Consider the following 6368-nt stretch of genomic DNA (forward strand, 5'->3'; position numbering starts at 1 on the left):
AGCTGAGATCTGGGGGCCGGACTGGACAATCCCTAGAGGCCCATCCAGCCTCAACTATTTTTTTGTGCTTCTGTGATTATATTTAAATGAAATTCTGTGCCAGGGATGGTAATCTGCTACACGTTATGGTTATTATTAATACTTTATGCCATTTTTTTCCCAAGGTCTGGTCTAGATTACATACAGAATAAATTAATCTCTCATAAAGCATTAGATTATATCATAACTAATAGAGATAAAGATGGCACACAACAGGGTAGTAAATGTTGGGCTCAGGAAAGAATGAATGAATAGGAATGGATGAAGGTGATGGGGTCCAGCAACAAGCTGAAAGGTTGCAGAAAAGCAACCAACAAAGCAGAGACTTTGTGGAACGAGAGAGAATCCAGCAGCAGGGTGGTGGGTAAAAGCTGTCTCCAATAGAAACAGGTCGACCCAAAAAAGGGAAGAAGGAAAGACAGCAAAGAAACTGAGAAAGAAACAAGAGACCTTTGCCACAGAAAGGATGAAGGGTTAGCACTGAAATTATGTCTGCTCCATACTTTGCAGCAATTTGCATCTTCACAATTATAGCTTGTAAGCACAAAGAGAACGACCAGATGTGGGAAATGTTCCCTCTTTTCAAATGTAAACTCGAAGATCCAAAACAAAACCTAATTTGAAAATGGAACTTTGAATTTAACTTAGCCTTTGGGAAGAACACTGGTGATCAGCATCTTCCCAGAAAATTAACATTTCCAGTTGTAAGTCAGAAAGCATTAAAGGAAGCAAGTGAATCCGAGCACCAAGCTTCAGTCCAACCGTGCAGTGTGTCTAAAGGGAAACATCATATCAGAAACTCTTCTGCTCACCTTTCAGCAATGATCTGTTCTATCACTTGAGTGTCAATCACAACAGGGCCATCTCAGCACAGAAGGCTGGAAGGGACCCTGAAGAGACCTGTGCAATCCATTCACCATACCAGCAAAGGGTAAAATTCTTCACAGAGGAATGTTTTTAACTGGCCTGAAACATGGGAGTTTCTCATCTTCCTCGGGCAGTCTCTTTCAGAGTGTCATTAGCCTTACCAGCCCTTCCCCATCTCTCGAGGGCATTTTTTGGTGGGCTTTAAACCCTTTAAGTCTACTTTTGTCCCTTGTGAACAAGCAGATCAGGTTATTGTCTGAATTTTCAGACACGCCATGTTGACACACTACTCATGCTTCCCGTCAGCCGCCTTCTCTTTAAACAATCCCAATTGCCCAAATCTTTCCTCTGGGTCAATTCTTCTATACATTTTGGTCATTCCTACCAAAGGCTACTTCAACGCTCTCCATTTTTCCTGAAACGTGCTGACTAAAGCTGGACACGCCTCCACCAGGAGCCTTGCTCCTGCTGACTAGAGGGGAAGGATCATTTCACATCTCTTGCTGTCAACAGCTCTGTGTATCTCTGAGATAAAGTTTGCTTTTTCTGTGCTAGTATGCTGCCGGTGACGCGTGTTCAGCTGGTGATCCCATACAAACCCTAGGTCCTCTCCTACAGATCCTTCTGCATTTGCATGCTTAGTTCCTCCTGCCTGAGGTAGTGCCTTGCATTTATCACTGCTGAACAGCATCCTGTTTGTCAAGAGAATTTTGAACTGGGAACCTGCTCCCCAGCATACTTGTGGTCTTCAGCCTGCATCATCTGCACGGGAAACTGCAGCTACTGCAGGTGTTAAGAGCGGAGCTTGCCATCAGAAGCAGGAATGGATTCAGAAGCACAACAGAGATGTCACAAAATGGACAACACCTTCCAGCAGTGCCAAAGTTACACAGAGGGCAGGCACAAAGACTCTGAGTGAAATCCTTTTCAAACATGGGCTGTAGCATATGGCTTTTCTCTTTAGTGGCACTTTCTGGCTGACAATACGATGTTGGATTACATTTAGACATTGTTTCTTCTCCATCTCCCTGTTCATTTGTAAGTAATTAAATACAAACTGTTATAACCTGGAGGTAAGGTTATACCTCCAGAAGGACACTATGCCCCAAATGGTGGAGGGTTTAACCTCACAGCTAGGATGAACGGACTGCATTAGCCTGTGGACTGGTGAAGATGTGGCATGGCCCCACATATAGGCACACCCGGCTGCAGAAAGAAGTTGTCCCAGCATTTTTAATTTTCATCCAGGAGTCTGTGACCAGTACAGTGCACATCGGACTGTTCTGCCTGGCTCCACTATGAACCTCCCTGACAGGCACTTAATGTCTGGCCCATCACTTGGTAAAGAACCGGCCCTTATGGCAATTAGATCAATAAAATACTTTTATATTAGCCTTTTTCTGCATATTTGTGCCATCTTGGATGCTTGGTGCAAGGATCTCTTCCTTTGCAGCTGCTAATATCTGAAATTGCCTCCCTGTGTTTCCCTCTACTTGTATCCACTGAAGAGGCTTTTTACTCCTTTGCCTTTTTCCCCCCTGCACAACTACCAAACCCACAGTACGCTTCCTACGGGAAACAAAGTTTCAGCCTTTATGGATGCAGAGTAGAACATACCCTTGTTGGAAGTACAGGTTTTACTTTTTCACTGCAGAATGAGTTTTCCAAAAATCATGAGATTTGCTAGTAGTCTTAATTTTTTTATTCCTGAATTAGGCTGTTGAACAAATTGGCAAATTTTAATGATGGTGATAGCAGAAAGAAACTTCAAGCAGAGAAAGAAGCCATTTTCAGTCTGAACGAGCTATTTTATCACATTTGTTCTTGTAACTCTTGTTGATATAAAAGGAGGACAAGATGACAGATGATGACATAGAGCAGGCATGTGCTATTGGAAAGACTGGCAGAAGCTTAAGCTGAATTTAAGAAGAACGAGGAACTTTGGAGTGGAAAAAGCATTGTTAGCAGGTATTGTAAAAAAAAAAATCAGGATGTCCTGCACACTACAGAAATCACAGATAACAGAAAGGTCGATATCTTTAACATAGCGTGATTTTTCTAAGATTCAGACATATACAGATGACAATTAATTGAACAGTCTAGCAGTTATTGTAAATAGTAAAACATACTGTTTCCAGTAATGTAACTAATGCTTGAAGACACACTTTTTTCTTTTTTTGTTTTCCATGTAATTCCTGCTCACATCGATTCTTTTTCCTGTCCTGCTGAAATAAATAGTGGACAATTATTTTCTCTCTGGGTTTTAGTGAAAAAAAGCCTACTCTCAAAGATGTGCTGAAGCATTTTTGTTGGAGAGGCTGAAAGAAAGCAGGTGGTTGGCAATTCAAATGTAGTGAGAGACTTTGGGGCTGATGATATATTAAGGCCAAGGTAAAAGCCTCAGGAGAGGAGTAACTGAGTCTTGTCCCTTTTTGTCATGCTTCATGTTTGGTTTCCTCTTTCTCTGCAGAGGATTAAATGTAGAGAAGAAGATTTAAAAGGATAAACTTCTCCCAGCACTGCCCTTCAGGAGCTCAGTAACTACATCTGTAGAATTAGGACTTAAGATTATTACAAGCAATTTTATGGTTTTAAACATCTAATTTGATTGCATGATGTATAAGCAGAAAGAAGTAGGCTGTGTGCTTACACCTGGCCAAATTAGTTCTGTAGAGAACATGCATAACCTTGCATATTGTGTACTTAGTAAGACAGAGCTCTGCATGAACTATTATTAGTTAGCCAGTTAGAACTATTATTAACTTAGCCAGCAGCACGCTCTCCTCCAGTGTAATCTAGTGAATCTTTAAACTGAAAGAGGGTAGATTTAGAGGTCAGGAAGAAATTCTTTACTGTGAGGGCGGCGAGGTGCTGGCCCAGGCTGCCCAGAGCAGCTGTGGGTGCCCCATCCCTGGCAGTGCCCAAGGCCAGGCTGGACGGGGCTGGGAGCAGCCTGGGCTGGTGGGGGGTGTCCCAGCCCATGGCAGGGGGGCTGGGAATGGATGATCTTCAAGGTCTCTTCCAACCCAAACCATTCCACAGTTCTATGAATCATCTATTTTATTCTGTTACAATGTAATAAATGCAACTTCATCCATTTACTCAAGAAAACCCCCAAACCATTTAGGTAGTCCAAGACAAAAAACTTTATGAACCCTGCCCAGTTTCAAATTCAGTTACAATAATAACAATAATCACATTACTTAAGAAGTTAAGCAGTTAAAAGTAAAGTAATGAAGCAAGCCATTATGGATTTTTACATTTGCCAGAGAATGCATGGTTTCTTAGTGACTCTGGACAGGATGTCCTAGTGCTGTGAGGGCTGTCCTCTAGTTTATCCTAGAATCTTGTGATTCTACTTTATCCTAAAATCATAGAATCATTTAGGTTGGAAAAGACCTTTAAGATCATCAGGTCCAACAGTCAACCCAGCATTGCCAAGCCCACCACTAAACCATGTCCCTAAGCACTGCATCTATGCGGTTTTTTGAACACTTCAGGGATTGTCACTCCACCACCTCCCTGAGCAGCCTGTTCCAGAGCTTGACAACCCTTTCAGTGGCAAAGTTTTTCCTAATCCCTAATCTAAACCTCTCCTGGCACAGCTTAAGACCGTTTCTTCTTGTCCACTTGTTCCCTGGGAGCAGAGCCCACCCCCCCCTGCCTGCAGCCCCTGTCAGGCAGCCGTAGGGAGCCATACGGGCCCCCTGAGCCTCCCCCTCCCCAGGCCGAACCCCCCCAGCTCCCTCAGCCGCCCCTCACAGCACTTGTGCTCTGGACCCTTCCCCAGCCCCGTTCCCGTCTCCGGACACGCTCCAGCCCCTCCATGTCCCTCTGGCCGTGAGGGGCCCAACCCTGAGCCCAGGAGTCAGGGGCGGCCGCACCGGTGCCGAGCGCAGGGGGACGGGCACTGCCCCGGCCCTGCTGGCCACACAGCCTGGGACACGAGCCAGGCCGCTGCTGGCCGCCTTGGCCACCTGGGCACACGGGGAGCTCCCGCCCAGCCGGCCCAGCCAGCCCCCCCAGGCCCTGTCCCGCCGGGCCCTTCCCAGCCCCCTGCCCCAGCCTGTAGCGCTGCCGGGGGCTGCTGTGCCCCACGGGCAGGGCCCGGCGCTGAGCCCTGCCGACCCTCACCCGCTGGCCTCGACCCATCAGTCCAGCCAGTTATGCTATGTTGCAAATAATTTTTCAAATTCGATCTAAAAAACCCCAAATCGCACTTCATTTCACTGCCACGCTCCTGGAGCTGCTGCATAAGTCTGCAAAGCTTCACAGCTGATGCTCTGCATGCCCTGTGGTGACTGGAGGTTGTCTTTTAATGGAGATCTGGGCAAAAGACTACAAAGACCACCCAACAAACGGTGTTGCAGGTCTCTTTTTTTTGGTGATGTGGGACGTAGCCCTCCTGCTAGCTGTACATCTTTTAGCAACTATTTAATGTTCATTCACAGTAATGATCTTGCTTTAAAAATAACAAGGCAAAGGCACGAACACCAGGGAAGCTCATTGCTGTAAGATGGCACGTGCCCTCGGCACCATGCATGCACCACTTAGCTCACCAGAGCCCCATCAAAGTGTCACGTACTTCTTGGCTCTGCCAGGTGACATACTAGCAAAAGCTTTCGTTATTCTTTTAGGGAAGCTATTGATGTATGAGTCACGCTTTCTGAAACAGCGTCCTTTCATCCCTTCTTTTAAAAATTAGAAATACCAGGAGATCCTAGTGAACCCACGGCACTTTCTGCATTACAATCGGTGGAAAAGATAAGCTGTATTAATTGTATCAACTTCTTTGAATCTACTTGAATTCCCAGGCTCATCCTGCTAATGCACAGGGAAGGAAGGGAAGTTATGCAGGCTTCAACGAGAAAGCCAGGATTTTTTCCTTACAGATGACCTCAGTTATGGCCACACTTTTGAGGCCTTCGTCCCTCTGGTTCACTCCTGTCCCCTGCCCAAAGCCCCCCGGCCCCGGGGCGGGCGGGGGCTGTCGGCACCTCCACAGAGCAGGCGCTACCGCCCGCCGGGGAAGCAGGAGCGGGGCAGCCCCAGGCGCCAGCGGGACACCGGTGTCCCCTCGCTAACCGCGGCTGTCCGCTGCTGGTTCGGCCGGCACCGTGCTACCCCTGGGACAGCGTAGCGGCCGCTTCTAACAGCAGGCAGCAGAGGATACGCGCATGCCCCTCGAAGGGGTGGGTAGAGCCCTCCTAAGATGGCGGCACGGGCCGGATGGCGGAGCTCGCCGCTCTCAAGATGGCAGAAGCGCTTCCGGGAGGGGACACCAAATGGCGCCGCGCGAGGCCCCCTCTCCCCGGGGGGCTGCCCGCCCGCCCGGCCGACGGCGGAGGCCGACACCCCGCTTGCAGTGCGCGCTCGGCGCGGCGCTGCCCGGCGCGGCGGTAGGGGCGGCAAGGCGAGCGGCGCTGGCGCCTGGGCGGGAGGGCGGCGCCAGGCAGAGGCAG

The sequence above is a fragment of the Falco peregrinus genome, chromosome 12 (assembly GCF_023634155.1).
Source record: "Falco peregrinus isolate bFalPer1 chromosome 12, bFalPer1.pri, whole genome shotgun sequence".
In the NCBI taxonomy this organism is placed as follows: domain Eukaryota; kingdom Metazoa; phylum Chordata; class Aves; order Falconiformes; family Falconidae; genus Falco; species Falco peregrinus.